The 19,127-nt window shown below is 36.1% G+C and overlaps 1 long non-coding RNA gene across 1 annotated transcript; it reads left to right on the top strand.

Moving 5' to 3' along the window:
- Window positions 1–410: 410 nt before the first annotated feature.
- Window positions 411–17,027, top strand: LOC132638625 (uncharacterized). The gene is made up of 7 exons (XR_009581833.1): window positions 411–830; window positions 15,019–15,443; window positions 15,516–16,047; window positions 16,191–16,289; window positions 16,416–16,513; window positions 16,612–16,677; window positions 16,754–17,027. It is a non-coding gene; the product is annotated as an uncharacterized LOC132638625 (long non-coding RNA).
- Window positions 17,028–19,127: the final 2,100 nt, after the last annotated feature.

Here is a 19,127-nt window from a genome sequence, read left to right as displayed (position 1 = left end):
TTGTGGAAGTTGAGATTTTTTTTGGAGAGTAATTTCCCAAATTTTGAATTTAGACTTGAGAATGCTCCTCCTTTATATGCATTTTATACAATCTAATTTAAATTAATTGTACCAAACCAGAATTCTCAACACAAATATATATAATCACTGATAGCCAAATTACAACAAATTACTGAATTACAATGAGTAATACTGAAATCAAGTAACTTAGGATAGAGATTTTTTTTTTTCCATTAAACTTTGGTGGCGTGTGGCCTTTTTATTAATATGCAATCTAGCCCACAAAAGCTAGTCCAAAAGCCCAAAAATTGGGTCCAAAAAACAAAAAGTAAATAAAGGAAATTAAAAAGACAATAAAATATAAATGATGTCCTAAAATAGCCTTTGCCCTCAATTTTCGACCACCTCTAACTTCATCAATTTCTCTCTGTAGCAGCTTCCTCGATTCACCCGCGATGAAGTCTCTCCGACCTTGTTGAATTGAATTTTACCTCCTCTGATGATGATTGAGCTGATTAATCTGAAGGGGAGCTTGAATTCATTTGTATTCGCCTTGTTGTCTCTAATCTCAACTGCTCCTATGTGTTCTTGTGTTGAAATAATGGTATAACTTCTGATCCGCCTTTTGAACACACCATCGACCTTTTCTTGTTGACAAGTGCTGCTATCTTCCAGGTAATTCCCATTCTTTATAGTTATCTTCATTTTTTTGTACGCACATCTAAACATTTCCACTTTTTCATATGCATGAGCTGCCAAGATCCAATTTAGTTGTTGTTGATGTTGATAGTACCATCTTACAAGTTCCAATCTGCTCTTCAAGCCATCGTGTAAGATAACTCTCCTCTCTGCTTGTTAAGTTTTGATTGTGATGCCTGTAAAATTAAATGTTTGCTACTGCCAATCCTTATGCCTCTGAATATTGTTTGTTTGTACCGCTTGAATGTGTTACCTGCCTTTATACTAGTATACTCAACCAAAACTTCAAACATGTTAGCAATTTCAAAGAACCCTGATCCTTAGATATGGTATCTGGCTTTTTTCACTGTTTAGGATTCTTCTCAAGTCAACTTTTAATTCTTGAAAAGTACGACATTGAAAAGAACCCTTATCCAGAGCTTGGTTAGCCAAACCATCTACTAATTTATTTCCTTCTCTTAAGATATGTGAATACTGAATTTGCATACTGTTGCCCATTTCTAGCACTTCATCAACCCAATTAGCAATGTTCCAAGGTGGTTTCTATCCCTCAGATAAAATTTTCAATATCAATTGAGAGTCTGATTGAATTATTACCTGAGTGATGCCTTGTCTTTGTGAATGTTTCAAGGCTTCAAGAATTGCCATCATTTTAGCCTCTGTATTGGTAGCATAAATCTCTGCAGCCTGTGCATATATTAGGTCTCCTGCATTGTCTCTCAAAAAAAAAACCATAAGCACTTGTCCCTGGATTGCCTCTTGATACCCCATCTGTATTGCATATGTACCATCTAATTGGGGTTTTTTTTTCCATAAAACCTTAGTAACTTTCAATTTTGCCCTTCCTCCTTCCATGAATTGAATCAAATCACTCCATTTGTTAGGTATATCAGTAATAGATAGATTTCTCACATGTACCAACCTTTTAATTGTTGAATACACTTGATAAATCACTCTATTACCTGATCTAGTTCCCCCATGCTTGATACAGTTCCTCTTCTTCCACAATTCCCATAATATTATTGCAGGCACTGCTTTGTCAATGTGTTTTAACCTCCCATTAACAGAAACCTACCACCATTTCACAATTAATTGCTGCAATTGTACTCTTTCCATGCTTATACCTGCAAAAGAACAAAAGTAGGACCAAGTCTTGTTAACTATAAAAAATGTGATGAACAGATGCTGGATTGTCTCCTCCCTAGGAATTGAACAACACCAGCATCTGGACACCATGTTTTAGCTCATCCTTCTTAGAACATCATCCAAAGGTAGTTTATACTTCCAACACATCCATAAATAGAAAGAGATTTTGAAAGGTAAACCTTTAACCCACATGTATCTAAACTTATTCAATTCTTGGACTCTCAATCTAATGTAGTCCCACGCAGACCTTAATGTAAAATCCCCCTTATTCTCTAGTAACCACCATGGTTTGTCTAACCCTCTCCCATCTCTAGGGGGTTCAATTGTGGTTGTTATATGCTGAAAAATGTCTGGGGAGGTAATAACTCCTCTAGCCTGTTCCTGTCTCATCTATCATTCACTACCAGCTCATGCACATTCACCAGTCCAGTTCTCAATCAAAATTGGGAATTTCCCAATTTAGTTTGCCACCAGATCTGGTGATCTATCAAATCTCTTGATTGCAACATCTTTTTCCAAGCTTGAGAACTATGCTTCCAAGCTATAATAACAATGTTTTATTTCTTACAGTATTTATTACTTAAGAAAGCACTCCATAGAGAGGCCTTGTTCTAAAACTCCACCATAACTTACAATACAAAGTCAAAGAGACATCATGAGGGGATCTGAAACCTAGCCCCCCTTCACTAGTTGGAATACATAACTTATGCCAAGCAACCCAGTGTCTGCTTTTTTCCTCAATAGTATTGCTCCAAAAAAATTGGGCAAACAACTTGTGCATTTGTTTAATAACCCTTTCAGGAGGATTAACTGCTGATAACATATGAATTGGCATACTTTGCAATACATTTTTAATCAAAATTCCCCTTCCTCCAAATGATAACATTTTTCCTTTCCAACTTTGTAATCTGTTCATGATCTTAAGTAATATAGCATTAAAAAACTCCTTCTTTCTCCTGCTGTGGTAAATTGGACAACCTAAATAAGTAAATGGGAACTCCTTTCTAGTTATTCCAGTAACAATCTCCACTGTAATGCTAACATCTCTTGGCACATTATTGTGCATATACACTGCACTCTTTTCCTTATTGATCTTCTGTCCTGATGTTTGTTCATACTTCCTTAGAACTTCCATTATCAATTGTAAAGACATCACATCAGCTGATGAAAAGATGATCATATCATCAGCATAAGCTAGGTGATTTAATTTAGGACTCTACTTAGGCATACCAAAGCCTCTGAACCGTGACGCATTATGAAGATTGTTGAGATTCCTACTCAAAACCTCTATAGCAAGGATGAATAAGGTAGGTGATAAAGGATCACCTTGTTTCACACCCCTAGAGGACTGAAAAAATCCCTGTTGTTGACCATTTACCCAAACAGAGTACCAATTATTATGACTATCCCGTAATCTATATCAATTAGTCTTTCAGAAAAGCCTAATTTCCTCAGAACCATAGTTAGGAACAGCCAGGATACCCTATCATATGCCTTTGCCATGTCTAGCTTCATAACTACTTTAGCATTCTTTGTCCTTAACCTAATGTCAGAAATGATTTCCTGAGTTAACAACACATTCTCAACTAGAATCCTATCTTTGACAAATCCAGCCTGATTCAATGAAATAATATCAGTTAACCCTTCTACCACCTTTTCATGAATAAGTCTTAAGATGATTTTATTAGAAAAATTACTCAAACTAATAGGTCTCATATCAGAAAAGGTAGTAACAAGATCCTTTTTTGGTAGCAGGACAAGATTAGTATGAGTAATAAATTTAGGAAGTTCAGCACCATAAAAGAAAGCCTTGACCATATCTGTCACATCATCTCCAATAATATCCCAGCAGGACTGAAAGAATAGTCCTATAAAACCATCTGGCCCGGCAACACTTTCTCCATTAAGTTGAAATACCACATTCCTTACTTCTTCCTTTGTAGGTATCTGCTAAATTCCCCAATTTTGTTCATCAGTCACCAACCTTGGTACCTGATCCAGCAGTTCAAAATCAATGGGATCTCCTTCTTTTGTAAATTGTTGTTGGAAAAATCTGATGGCTTCCACAGAAGTAGCATCAGCATCCTCTATCCAATTTCCTTCACCATCTTGGATTCTTTTTAACTGCAATCTTCTTCTTCTTCTTCCTTGCACATATGAATGAAAGAACCTGGTGTTTCTATCTCCATCTTGAAACCACTGCATACCAGCTTTCTGCTTCCAGAATTCTTCCTCTAGGTGTAAATATCTATTCAAATTAGCTTGCACCTTATGAAGTATTGCTCTATTTGCTGGAGTAGGGGATGAGAGGAACACACAGTTTCTTCATAACCGCATAACCTATTTTACTCAAACCAGTTGCTATTTATCAACTCGGATTCCATACAAGGCCACTTAATTTAGTGTTGGGCTGCTTTACAAATACTGGTCCAGGCCCATTCTTAACAAGACCTCCAAGCATGCCCTTTGGGCCAATATCGTTCATAACATTAATCAAAATTTGAAAATGTATAACAAACACCAAATGAAAAATAAAATGATTAATATCAATAGGCCCTATTTAAAGGGGATCATCTATTCACCAAAAGTCCAATGGACGCTATATAATATATCACTCCCCTTTTCTTGAATCTTTTTGTCAAACTTACATTGTTGTTATACTCCAAATTTTCACCGTAAATTCGGAGGCAGAAGTTTTTTGTTTTCTTGTTTGTTTACATATGTGAAAGTTACATCAAAAGTATCATAAATCACAATAACTAACAATTACAAATATTAAAAGATATGAAAAAATTGCAATCAAAGGAAAGCTTGCTTGATTCTCGAAATTCGAACTCGACACATAATTGGGATTAAGGAATACATTACTTTTTAAAAGAATAATTATTATGTTTGTCCAACTTTATGAAATTAAACAAATCAAAATATCTTATATGTCCTAAATAAGTACCTGCATAATATTAATCCTTTAAAGTTTCGCCCATTTCTAATTTCTCGTATTACCGACTTTTCTTTTCCTTGTAAAATAGATAGTTAGCTCTCTTACGCTGTATGGGAGTAGTTAATTTCCATAAATTTTCTCTTAAATAAAAAAAGTACTTTGGTAGGTGGTACACCTACATTCCTTATTTTTAGCATGTATACGTATGTTGAGCATCTGCTATTTATATGATCAATGTATTAGAGGACATACAGTTACATAATATTGTGTAAAAAATTTGCAACAACAACAACAATAACTACATACCCAGTGTAATCCCTTAAGTGAAGTCTGCGGAGAGTAGAGTATGCGCAGACCTTGATTACCGCTATCTCGAGAGATAAAAAAGTTGTTTCTGATAGACCCTCGACTCAAGTAAAAGCATATAAAAAAAAATTTGAAAAAAGAAAACGATGAGAGAGCAGAAGCCATGACACAACACTACACTTATAAAGAAAGCATGCTAGAGAGTTATTAAAAAGGAACTGTAACAAAATAATATGATAGTGGAAGTAGAAGAAACATTACAAAGGAACAAAAGCCGAATAATTACAAGAAACTACAAGAGTAATACTATGACTACTAGTATGTAAGGATAAGCAGTACAACACTCAACTACCTAGCTTACCTTCTACTCTGGTCTGTGTCCTCCATAACCTCCTATCTAAGGTCATGTCCTCGATCAACTGAAATTGCGTCATGTCCTGTCTAATAACCTCTCCTCAATACTACCTCAATACTACTTCGGCCTACTTATACCTCTCCCGAAACCATCCATAGCCAACCTCTCATACTTCTGCACCGGGGCATCTGAGCACCTCCTCTTCATATACTAGAACTATCTCAGTTTCGCCTCCCGCATATTGTCCTCCATCGAGGGCACTCCCACCTTATTCCATTGTCACACCCCAACCTTGGGGGTTGTGGCCGGTACTCGGCACTCGAAGGTCTGAGCGAACCAACCATGGCATCTATGACCTGTAACATGAACATAGGGCCGACAAGGTCGTTAGATGACAATAATAAGAATCAATGTAACAACCTGCAAGCAGAAGAAGCCCAACGACAACATATATCTATATCTAAGGCCGACAAAGCCGCATCAACAGTCACGACAGCTATCCAGGAGGCCAAGAAGGCCAGACAAAACATATATACACTGACTGTTAGTCTGCAAGCCTCTAAGAGTAGAATACAGTGTCAACAGGTCGGGACAGGGCCCCGACATACCACAAAACTATATTTATATCAGAACTTGCAACTCCGAAGAAGTGGAGTGTGACACTCAATCGCTGATTTCAGTGTCCTACTGAGGAGGGGCGCGGACCTGTCTATTAGCACCTGTGGGCATGAACACAGTGCATAAAAGAGGCGTCAGTACGAAATATGTACTGAACATGAGAAGGGATATAGAGACAACCTGAAGCTCCGATCACGGCCACTGAGGGCAACCATAACCACAACATGAATATAAATATATGCTTGTAAAATCATTCCTCACTGTGAAGGCATATATCATATCATATAATAATAATAAATCCCTATGTGGGGTGAGCTTATCATCATAACATCATCTCGGCCCAACTGATCAGTGGCATGCACAGCTACGTGCCTACCCGCCCGTCTATGACACGCCTAGGTGCACATCTATGTGCCTACCCGGCCGACTATAGTGCAACTCGGTAATGAAAGTCAATACATATATATAAGTGAAATGAAAGACCGACCCAGAAGGTACATCACAAAGAGAGTTGGAGTGACCTATCATCGTTATCCTCTGACTATCGTTATTGTCGCTACGTTCTTTGTCTTTTAAATCATAAAACCACAAGTACAAGAGATATGACAGATACATGTTATAAGTTTCATATGAAGCAAGCGTTATCCTTAAGCTATCATAAAATATGATCGGTATGAATGTTAACAGAAAGAATGAACCAAAATGAATGCTAGTCCTCATTGGACAATAAACAAGAAAGATGAAAATACAGAATATTCTTCGATATGAACTGTTCACGAGAAGAAGCAGGTTAACCATCTTTATCATTTTGAAGTGAAACGACTCAAGTGTGACGGAAACAATTCAAACAAACGGTTATTCAAATTCTAGTCATGCCGAAAGGTATAAAGAAAGCCCTACATACCTCGATTACTTCTTAATTACACGGAACCCCACTGGTTCCTAGCAATCAAAGAATGATAATCTCGAAGAACAATACTCGAACACCCCTTTCTTGAATCACTTTGGAGTAATCCCTTGAAGGTTTGATTGGAAGATAAGCACGATTTGAACCTATGCGTTATTTCCATGTTTCCCTTTACAAAAATATTGCATGACTAAAAGCTCTACGTCACGACCCAATTTCACTAAGTCTTGTAGGCACCTACCTTTCCCACCTCGGTAGGTGAACCCTTAACCCAACATTCACAAATAATAGAAAATAGCAGAATAAAGTAAAATAATGTAAGTCTCACAGATATAATATAAATAAGTGCGAAAGTAAATGAAACCCACCCCAGTATCTGGTCTGGTCATACAAGAGCATCTAAACAAAATACTACAAGTCTGAATAATAATATATAAGTAGTCTCAAAATCATGTCTCATAATAGGAAGCAAGACATAAGTAATAGGAAGAGTCTTCGGGCAGCGAACGTCCTCATGCTCACCCTGAAGAGACTTGAATCAGCAATCCTTGAATATCAGCCACGGGGGTAGAAGTAGATCCAACCTGGTATTCTGTATTCATAAAAGAATGCAGCAAGTGCAGGTCAGTACAAACAACAAGTACTGGTAGGTATCATAGGCCGATTAAGACTAGCTAACGTATATAAAGACAACAAAGCAAGATAAGCACGTAAAACAACAAGGTACAAGTCAACACGAATCCATAATCATTGTATAAGTCATCACCTATGTTATAGCATCTAAACCCAACTGTGCAAAGTCTCAGTATAACATTATGAACTAGTATTTCACAAATATAGCACCACACGTCATCACCTATGTTATAGCATTTAAACCCAACTGTGAAGTCTCAGTATAACATTTCGAACCAGTGTGTCACAATCATATCACAACAATATCACAGAAACCAAGAGGTACAATGCAATGCAATAATGGATAAATGATGAATGCAATGCATATGCACCGTACATATGCACTCCCACCGGTGGAACATCACATCTCGGTAGCACAACTCATGGGGAACCCACGAAGTCCATGTACCAGTCACTCCGCACACAGCCCAGAGATGACTCCTATACGTTTCGTACTAGTCATTCCGCACACTGCCCAGAGATGACTCTATATATAATGTGTTTCAATGAATCTGTATTTCCTACTCACTTTCTATCCTCAGTACCATAACAATGCAATATCAATGTATCATAAAAGTGAATATGAAACGATGCAATATAATATCAACAACCAATTCAATCCCAAACAATACAACACACGACACACAAGTAGTATCAATAAATCAGGCTACACAATAAGACACAATGGAATCACAATTCTTATCTCAATATCAAATCAAAGTAAAGTACCGCAATATCATAATCATACTATATCACTAATCACCAATACCAATGTCTCAACATGGAAATGAGCCAATAAGTAAATAGATCAAGATTAGTCAATAACACAACGGGGTGGCTAGCCCCCGAATCATTCAACAAGGCCCAACCTAAGGCAATATCCAAACCAACTCATACCCGAAGGTTTACATGCATTCTCCGACAATATCTTCTAAACACACGCTTTGCTAATCGAAGTCTCACCATAAGGTAAACTGTAACCTACCTGGAAGGCCGAACAATAAACTCGAAGTGTCAATCGTGTGCCTAGCCCTTTCGTTGCGTTTCAAAGTAATGAAAGTCTAGCCATATCTGAATATGGAATTAGAATCAAGAAGAAGGCACCCAAATAACCAAACTCCTATTTAACCTCCAAATCTTAACCCAAGGAATGGGATTTATAAACTAACAAGTTGAAATTAGGAATTTATAAGTCTCAACATGAAATTAGCACTCTAGGTGATCAATTCCCATCAACAATTAACTAGTTTAACTCATAGATTAGAGAAATTCGGATTCTAGAAGAAACCCCCAAATTTGGTTATAAACCCTGACCTTAAATCCACAAATTTATCACTTACAACAGAAGATATAACCTTATCAACAATGATTTCATCCAATCCTATGGTTACAGTAGCCAACTTTATCATCAATTGGTCCTTAGGAATTCTAGAACTCGTTTAGAGAAGAAATCATAAAAACCCCATTTTATCCTTCAAGTTCTAAAGATTTCCTACCATGGATTCTTACTTAGGGAATGTAAATGAAAGAGATTAAGATTAGGGAACTTACTCTCATGAGAAATCTGATCAAACCCTCCTCAAATCACCTCTAAGATGCTAAGGAAATGTAATATAGAGAATGGGAGGAATAAGGATTTTCATAAGGCATTTAAATAAAAATCTGGTCCATCGGCCTCTTCTGCGGGCAGGCCACCGCTTTAACGGTTAGGCCACAGTTTTCGTGCACTGCTTTCGAGCCAAAGCGGTCACCAGACAACAGAAAATTCTACTGTCTTCCAAACTTGAAATCGACCCCCCGAACCTCCCGGACACAAATCAAATATGCAGATATACATAAAAATGTGCTATGAACACATTTGTGGCCTCGAAATTCCCATCGGAGGTCTCATTGACCAAGTCAAGCCCCGATACTTCAAAACTAACTTTCCAACCCAAGTCCTAAAATGCACCCTAGTACATTGGGAACTGAACCGAATATACACACAAGTTCTAAACGACCATCCAGACCTCTCGGAATAGACGGATTTTCGATAAAGATCTGTTTACCCAAAAGTCAACTTTAAGTCAATCCTTTTTCGCTTTAACCCAAATTTCCATAAAATTGCCCAAATCATCTCCAAAAATCTCGAGAAGCGTGTCAACGGTCCCCTCGAGTAAAATGTGAGCTAACAAAGCTCGAAAAAAAGTCAAAAATATCAAAAAAGCAATAACGACAAAACGGATCATTACACTCTAAGATCCCCCACCTTAGCTCTTCAAGCTGCTGGAAAATAAAGGTTGCCAGCACCCACCCCCCCCCCCCCCCCCTCTTGATGCTTCAAGAACGAACCAAAGGGATTGGGATTTTTTTTAAATATTCTAAGTTCACTTTGGTTTTGAAGATAAAATATATACAAAGGCCCTATATCCTAGTCATTTACACGTGTAGACCACAACTAATTTCCATAAGTAGTCATTCCCCATTTAACATGTATAATAAATAGTGGGCCCACCAACTAAATTTTAAATACATTGGTGGAGGAAATATAACACACATTAGATCCTATACTGCATAGTAGTGCTTAAACAATTACTAAATAGCCAACTCCGAAAATTGCAATATATACAATTCCCTCCGTCCCAAAAAAATTAGCTTAGTTTGACTTGACACAGAATTTAAAAAATAAAAGAAGACTTTTGAAATATGTGATCTAAAATAAACCTTAGATATTTGTGTGACTGTAAATCATCTCATAAAGTTAAATTATTTCTAAATATAGAATGGTGCCAATCTTTTTGAGACATACTAAAAAGGAAAGGAAGACAATCTTTTTTGGACGGAGGGAGTATTAAATAACTAGAAGTATTTAGTTATTTAAAATGCATTCACTAATAGTTCATAAAGATTAAGACATTTACAAAATTTATTTATCACATTCTAATTTCTGACATATTAATAAGAGTACAAATATTTACACTATAAATTCTCAAAATGTAAAAAAGATAGTTTCTTATGAGAATATAATTTCTGTTGTTATAACAAATAAAATCACATTTATAAACATTCTCATGCCATGTATATAATTTATGGCATATCTGAAAAATAGTAACAATAAGAAATAGCTAAAATCATATTTATGAAATTTTTATAATAATGAAATCCCATTTATAGACTTCCTCATCTCGTATGAGTAATTTAAAGCATATCTGAAAAGTAGTAATAATAATAATAATAATAATTACATAAAGTCATACTTATCAAACTTTTACTAACAAGTTTCACTTAAAGGAAAATATATACACCATATCAAAATGATATCTGACAGTATTAAGGTTATCAAACTTACGGGGTCTTACACTAACACTGTTATAAACCATCTATAATCTCACGAATGACCTTAATCCCTTCAAGCCTATATGAGTTTACTACGACACATCCTAATGATGGGGTACGGGGTGTTATATCTAGATATCTTCATTTCTTAGCTTATCTCTCCTATTATGCTCACACATTTATCTCAACATCCTCATTTCTGCAACTTTTATCTTCTGAATGTGAGGGTTCTTGATTAACAAACATTTTGCTCCATACAACATAGTCAGTCTAACAACCACTCTGTAGAACTTGCCTTTATGTCTTGGTGGCACCTGCTTGTCACGCAAGACTCTGGAAGCGAACCACCATTTTATGCACCCTATACCAATACTATGTGTGACATCATACTCTATCTCCCCATTACTTTAGATAACAAACACTTAAATTCTTGAATTTTTTATTTTTTATTTTTATTTTTTTGGATAGTCTGAGTATCAAGCCTCACCTTCCCATATTATGCTTGGTTACGAATGTACAGCACGTTCAGATTAAACTGAAATTTTCTAGTGTATGAAATTTCTTAATATGCAAAGCAACTCCTTTTCCCTTCTTATGAAACAAAAAGAATTACAGAAATAACTAATTATATTAAAATGAGCAGATAGCTTGAAAACTGAAGTAAGCAACCACTACCAATAAAATTTTAATTCTATTAATTTAAAAAATTAAGAAATTTATAATGTCAATTTTTGTAAGTAGACCCCAAAACGTACCTTAGCTTTCTCTTATTAAATGTTACACAACTAGTTTATATAAGTTGAATCAAACTTATATTAGTTCATATATTTAAATTTAACTTCAAATGTTTTAAAATGACACAAAGTAAACAAAAAAAAAAAAAGTACAGTAAATTACTATTTAAAGTAAAAATTAAGTGTTATCTTAATTTTTTTTTTTGGTTAGAATGGTTTTTGTGTTGGGCAAAATTCGTAGGTATAGCCGGATAAATGTTGTAGTGACACGCGGCAATGAGGATGAGTCAGATTCGAGTCAACAAAAGGAGTCCTTGGAGGTAATCTCTTGGCTCCAGAGACGCTGTAAGGTCTTTTTCTCCGGGAAACACAGATTTGAAGAAGCCCTTGTGATAGCCAACAATCAATCAATACGTAGAGACATTGAGCTTTCCACAGAGCATTAATAAGCATTATAACCATCTTTATTACCCAGCATTACCACAACATTAATTCGCAATATTAAGGGAGGCGTAACTCATGGAATATGTATCCCGCAGCTCAAGTATAAATAGGCACTCTCATTTCATTTTAAGATCACTTGAAAATATATACAAGAAATACTTTACTCTTAGTTTGGTCTTAGTTTCTAATTGTTCTTGATCAACTAAGCAAAGTTCCAATCGCTTGCTTTCCCGGGGATTCTAGCCCAAAGTTCTTTCAAGGCCCAGGCTATGCGAACTTATTGCCTTTGATTACATTTCGTTTATATTGATTTCTATTGCTAATTGTCTCATTATTTTGGTCATATTGATTCACATGTCCTTAATTACGTATATAAATTCAACTGTACCGATTTATAGTTAAACAATTTTTGTTGTCACTACTCTAAGCATAGCAGTAATTTTTTTTTAAGAGTTTGTCATTTCAAGTTTTCTTTTTATCTCGCAAAGAAAAGAAAGGAAAATAAAGAATGATTGAAAATATTGGGGTGTGGGGATAACTTTTGCTGGTAGAGTCCGGAAAAAAATGACTCAATAAAAATCCAAGTGAACCAAAATACCCCCCAATTTGTTTTTGGCACAACAGTAGCTTTAGTGCAGTAAAATACTGCGCTAAAGCACTTAACCCTGACGAAGTCGTTCAATGCTTTAGCACAGTAAAAGTTTCTCTCACCTATAGCGCAGTAAAATACTGCGCTATAGCACCCGACCTTAAAACCCCTTCGGCTCCACCATTGGTCCCTCCAGTGGCGTTAAAGATTTTCAAAAATGCCATTGGAGGCGATTTCGACGTGGTCCCCACAAAAAAAATGTCGTTTTCTATTAATTTTCGTCGGGAAAGTTTAGATTCTTGGTCTATTCAAGTCAAGCAGCAAGATTCTAACCTCGAATTGTGAAAAAAAGCGGCATACAACTCGCTTAACACAACTCTACAAAAATCTTCGATTAAGGTTTTCTACTATGAACATTTGTTATTAATTTGTTATATACATTATATTGTATGCATGTTTTACATTTAATCATCGTTAATTTCCAAAAAAGAAAAATCGTTTTTTTTTTTTTAGCTTTCATCCGCTGGGCAGTGGCTATTGCCATTGTTCTCTTTTTTTTTTTCCATTAATTGTTAAATGCGTATGAATTATTAGTTTGTTAAATGTTTATGAATTTTTAAGTTGTTTTATGTTCATGAGTTGTTAATCTGTTAATTGTTTATGAATTGTTAGTTATTTATGAATTGTGAATTGTTAATGAATTATTATTTTGTTAATTGATTATTTGTTAAATATTGATTATGAATTAATTAGTTGTTAAATATTGATTATGAAGTGAAAGAAGTTGATTGTTAATGAATTATTAATTTGTTAACACTTTGTTTGGATGATTGTTATGTATTGTTTCATAATGTATGGTATTATGTTGTACTGTATAGGACCAAATCAGTCGTTACATAAAATAGGACCTTTCCACGTTACGTAACGATGGATTTAACGATACGATACAATAAAATAAAAATAACAATCAAAGCAAACATTGTAGTTAAACTAACAATACAATATAATACAATAGGTAACAACCATCCAAACAAGTTGTAAATGATTATGAATTGTTAAATCTATATTATTTTAAAAGCATGAATATATATGTTAAATAAAAAAAAAAATCTAAAAAACAATAGTTAAAGTTCTTCTTTTAATATTTATGTTCGCGGAAATAAAAATTATTATGAATTTCAGAAGTACATACGTTAACGATAAAATGTATAGGACCAAATCAGTCATTACATAAAATAGGACCTTTCCTTGTTACGTAACGATGAATTTAATGATACGATACAATAAAATTAAAGTAACAATCAAAGCAAACATTGTATTTAAACTAAAAACACAATATAATACAATAGGTAACAACCATCCAAACAAGTTGTAAATGATTATGAATTGTTAAATCTATATTATTTTAAAAGCATGAATATATATGTTAAATAAATATTATCTAAAAAAGAATAGTTAAAGTTCTTCATTTAGTATTTATGTTCACGGAATAAAAATTATGATGAATTTCATAAATACATATGTTAAAGATTTATACATTCAAAATAAATATTGTATTCAAGATAATAAGTAGATATTTTCTTTCCAAGTTAAAATTATTAATTAGTTAATATAATTTCTCTTTCATTTTGAAGAGTAATGACTAATTTAGTTTGTACAGACTAGACTTTTTCATGGATCCGAATGTTCCACCGGGGCCGGCTGTTCACCCTGGGCCCGTTGATAGATCAGTATTGTCTTTGGAAGACAATCATAGGTCAGAGTTATTATGGGGTGGTACTATAGGAATATCAACTAGGCTCCGTCCCCGTAGGCTGCAGAGAGCGTGGACTCTTTTACGCGAGCACCCCCACACCCTCGCGTCTTAGAGATATTGTTTCGGGGCGGCATCTATCGTTGCATGTCCGTTGGTCGGGTACAACATGATTGGGCGCTCATTACGTCCATGGTTGGGAGGTGGAGGCCAGAGGCACATACCTTCCATTTTCGCACTGGTGAGGCCACGATTACACTTCAGGATGTGGAGGTCCTTTTTGGATTGCAGGTAGATGGAGATCCATTATACACTCGGTACGAGCCTCCTCATGGTAGGACATGGGTGACAGAGTTGACTAGGCTCACCCACTTCGTGCCTGGTGGCGAGGGCCAGATGTCGGGACAGAGTCGGGTTTAGATTAGTGCACTCTGCACTTATTTGGACTGATTTGTAAAACTATTTAACTTTACATTATTAATTTAATTAAACGTCTTTTCTACTTGGTTATCACTGATTTGTATTTATATGTTATGCAGCTATTTATATGGACGCCGTATGCTGCTATATTAGATGGTTTGCTGGCCTTTTGCAGGGCAGGTCAGGGGGGGAGGTCGCATTGTCCATTGATACACCTGGACATCGTAGAGGACCACATGCCCGAGCATGTCTTATGACAGTTTGGGTCTACACAGAGTATGCCCCCTGACGTCCGTCATGAGCTCCGACACTACCAGCGGGACGATCGGGCTGCCGCTGATGATGGTTTTTTGGCTTTCAAGGCTGTCCAGCTCCACCGTTGGGAGAACAGGTTGAGCATTTTAGCGGTGGTCGGCCATTTGACTCCCGTTGAGGATTACATGCGCTGGTATCATCAGATCACACGCTGATTGATCAGCAACCCAACTTTGGGTCCCGCTAGGGATGTAGGATACTAGCACTGGCGGGGCAGTACGAGACATTGGTAAGTTTATCATATTTAGATTTATTTAATTGCATTAACTGTTACGTTTTAAAAAATAATTTTTTTTTACAGTTGAACACAAATGCAGCTGGTGGCCGTACAACGATTACGCATGTTGGGGTTAGAGCATATGCCTTACCCCGAGCTTGCGGGGCTTGCAGCGGAGATGGTACGGATATCTGAGGATGGTATCCGGTAGGCAGGAGAGATTAGGCGCATGTAGGAGCCTGTTCTAGAGGCTGAGTATCAGCCAGTACCCGGAGGAGGACCGGGTGCTCTTAGAGGAGGAGGCCGTGCTGCCAAAGGACGTTGTGCGCGTAGAGGACGCGGTGCTGCTGCTAGAGGACCTGGTGGTGGAGGACGCCATCTGGTAGATAAGGAAGATGAGGCCAATCTCATTCCAGAGGACGTTCCCCTTCTAGTCCATCCGCAGCCGTTCTAGGTTGGTGGCAGCTCACCCGGGGACTCACATACGTTTGCGCCGGCGCTCCTACTTGCTGAGATACCTGGGTCTTCATCACAGCTGAGCCAGAATGCATACATGGAGGAGCGTGATAACATCGATTGGGCGGCGTTACGCGCTTCATTAGCTTATCAGCGACCTGTGAGAAATTTAGAGGGAGCTAGGATTCTTGACTTCGATGAGTTTTTGATTCCAATTAGTATTTAAAATGCTTATTTGTTCATTTAAATTACTTATTTTAAATATATATGTTACTCATTATTTAGTAATATTTTATATTTTAGGATTCGGCGCCAGCGGGTCCAGCAGAGCCACCCACTCAGGCGTTTTCTCATGGGCCTGCCGAGCCAACAGTGTCTTCCCATGTGACTGTCGAGCCACAGGTAAGCTTTTTATTAAAATTAGTTTTATTCAATATAAGATCAATATTTAAAATACATATTTGATTATTTAAAGTACTTATTTTAAATATGTATGTTACTTATTATTTCATTTTTTTCATCTTTTAGGATTCAACGCCAGTGGGTCCACAGGATAGGCGCATTTAGGAGCCTCCTCATCAACCTGCCGAGGCAGAGGTGTCTTCTCATGAGACTACCGAGTGCAGGTAAGATTTTTACTTAAAATGAATTTTATTCAATATAAGATAAATATTTATTTAATTTTTATAACCTTTATTTGGACTTCGAATAACATCTCGTCCAGGAGACTACTTCACATTCTGCACCAGACCCATCTCAAGAGCCTACTCAGGTGCCCGTTGATACACAGGTTTGATGATTATTCAACAAACATTAATGTATTCAATATAAATAAGAAATGATACTAATTATTATATACTTTTCAGGTTCATCCTTCGGCTCCTGCGGTGGTGACTCCCAACGAGGAAGAGTTCGAGTTTCCAGACCCATGTCAACATGAGGTTCTGCCCGTGCTAGTGGGACTAGATCCCAAGAAGAAGCACATTCTAGTCAAGGGCGTACGGGCCAGGGGAAGACGAGATGATCATGACTTGGAGCACCCGGTTATTAAGAGGAAAAAGGGCGATGGAGACGATGGCGAGGGCAGTGGGGATGGTATGAGCCTTAAGCCTAAAGATAGTCTCACGCATACCACATGTGGGACCCATCCACGATAGTGTATATACATTAGTGTTGTACAGTTTATCGTAAATATTATATAATTTTTGCATATCTATTTATATTTATAAATATTATCTTAGTCTTTATTATTATTTATAGTTTCACATCCTAAATTGATAATAAAAAAAACGTGACACATTCGAAATAAAGTTAAGCATTAATTTAAAAATAACACGAAATCCTAAAAGATAAATAACGTAAAGCTAATGACTACAAGTCTTCAAACAAAAAAGGATTTCGAGCACTTTTCAACCACCAAAACGACAATCCAAACTTTTGCGTATCCTTGAAGTATTGAACCTACCTTATTAATCGTACAAATATAAGTAGGGTTCTATATAAAATATTGAAGTTCCGGAGTTTCAAAGCATGATTAATATATAGCTAAACTACTTAAAAAAGTGTGAAAATGTAATAAGTGACTGTTTTGGGAAAATGGTGGACTCCTATAGCGCAGTAAAATACTGCGCTATAGGGGAGAGACAGTTTAATTTAGCGCAGTATTTTACTGTGCCAAAGCACTTAACGGCTCCGTCACGGTTAAGTGCTTTAGCACAGTAAAATACTGCGCTGAAGGTATTTATGTCACCTTTTTTTTTTGTTAAAATATTTTGGTTCAATAGATTTTTTTTGGGGGTCATTTTGGTTCCGAACTCTTTGCTGGTACACCCTGTGGAGCACCTTAAAAAATGGAAAAACAGAGGAGCCCATTTAATATTCCAGCTATTATACGAGCATACGGATATAAAAGTTTAAAGTTTTTAAAATAATATTTTTATATATTGAGAATCTTCAAGAAATATACTATAGGTTATAATAATAAAATAATTTAAATGTTTAAAAAGTATATAAAAAATTATGATAATTTTTTTGTTTCTCTCAAAATTTGAACAGTCCATGGCTTGAATCTGTGACCTCCTGATCACATGGCAGCAACTTTACCAGTTATGCCAAGGTAAGGCTGCGTACAATAGACCTTTGTGATCTGGCCCTTTCCCGGATCCCGCGCATAGCGGGAGCTTAGTGCACCGGGATGCCCTTTTACACTTAAATTGAGAAGAAAAAAGTACTCTTTCTGTTCAAATTTATATGATAACTTTGTTTTTTGAGAGTCAATTTGACTAAATTTTAAGTTAAATTGGATCAGATTAACTCAACATTGTAAGATTAAAATTTATATTTTGAAAACTACACGAAGAGTATTATAAGTTGCAACTTTTCTCATATCAATGTGATAAAAATATATTTAAAATGTTGGTCAAAATTTATGCAGTTTAAATTTTGAGATGTAAAAAGTATCACATAAATTAGAATATGAAGTAATTATCACATAAATTAGAATATTGTTCTGAAATGATAGTGAATGTCCATGTAGTGGAGATAGTGGAGGGAGATAGTGGATGACCAAAGTTATGATGACAAAGTCATGATGATGTTGCCATGTGAGCCCATATGACCATCATTGTAGTAATATATCATTCTCAAGTAATGAGGCTATATATATCCATTCATTCTGTTGATGGATGGCAGAACAAAAATTAGTAAAACAAAGTATTCTTCGTTTCTCTCTGTGTGTGTGAGTCATACTACTTACTTATTTTTAGTGCTTAGTTTTATTTTATAACACGTTATCAGCATGAAACTCTACCGTCTCAAGGAATTTTTGAAGGTTAAGGTAATATTTTTATTCTCTCTATTTTATGGCTAACCTTACAAAACTCGAGTTCGTTGCCCTTGATATTTCGGGCAAGAACTACCTATCATGGGTGCTAGATGCTGAAATCCATCTTGATGCTATGGGTCTTGGAGACACCATTAAAGAAAATAATAAAGCATCCAGCCAAGAAAATGCTAAGGCTATGATATTCTTGCGTCATCATCTTGATGAGGACTTGAAAATTGAATATCTTACTATTAAGAATCCACTCATTTTATGGAAAAACTTGAAAGAAAGGTATGACCACCTGAAGATGGTCTTCCTCCCAAAAGCACGACATGAATGGATCAATCTAAGGCAACAAGCTTTCAAATCAGTTATGAAGTATAACTCTGAGATGTTCAGAATTACTTCTATATTGA

Source organism: Lycium barbarum, chromosome 4 (assembly GCF_019175385.1).
Source record: "Lycium barbarum isolate Lr01 chromosome 4, ASM1917538v2, whole genome shotgun sequence".
In the NCBI taxonomy this organism is placed as follows: domain Eukaryota; kingdom Viridiplantae; phylum Streptophyta; class Magnoliopsida; order Solanales; family Solanaceae; genus Lycium; species Lycium barbarum.
Note: the sequence above shows the minus strand (reverse complement) of the source record. Positions and strands in the feature narration are given on the sequence as shown.